This window comes from Etheostoma spectabile, chromosome 7 (genome assembly GCF_008692095.1).
Source record: "Etheostoma spectabile isolate EspeVRDwgs_2016 chromosome 7, UIUC_Espe_1.0, whole genome shotgun sequence".
In the NCBI taxonomy this organism is placed as follows: domain Eukaryota; kingdom Metazoa; phylum Chordata; class Actinopteri; order Perciformes; family Percidae; genus Etheostoma; species Etheostoma spectabile.
In genome coordinates, this window is record NC_045739.1 from 25,425,812 (window position 1) to 25,426,414 (window position 603).

The following is a 603-nucleotide window of genomic DNA, read 5'->3' on the forward strand; positions in this document are numbered from 1 at the left end:
AGGCTGGGAGTTCCACTGCCACACACAGTGATTGTTTGGACAGATCTGGAAAACACATTTAGCATTACATTCAAACTATTACAATAATGAAGTTACAACAGATTAAAAACACACAAATGAACATACCCATTGCATGATGACAGCTGTTCCTCTGGACTTGGTCTGGATCTGGAATGGTCCAGGGGCCCGACATTCCAAAAAAGTCAGTGGGTCTTTCACTGTACACATTGGGATTGGCAGCAACAAATACTCTGCGAGTTGTTTCAAACAGACATGATAAGCGATGGCTGCAGGATGATCAATGATGTCATCCTCACTCTGGACTTTAATTATTTCTGGCACTGGTTGGGATTCTATTGGCTCTGGGTCTAGAGTGTCATGCACAGTGTCTTCCATGCTGATGGACTGAAGAGCATCCAGACAGAGTTTTTGTTGAATGGCACCACCAGTGCTGATGGAATACAAAAAAGCAATGAGAAAAAAAAATCATTTTCATTAAAAGATAACTTTTAGTTGGGAACTTACCGAACACATAAAGGGGGAATGTAATCCTCATCATCACTGTCATCATAGTCCCTGCCCTCCTCTATGGTTTCCTCTTCC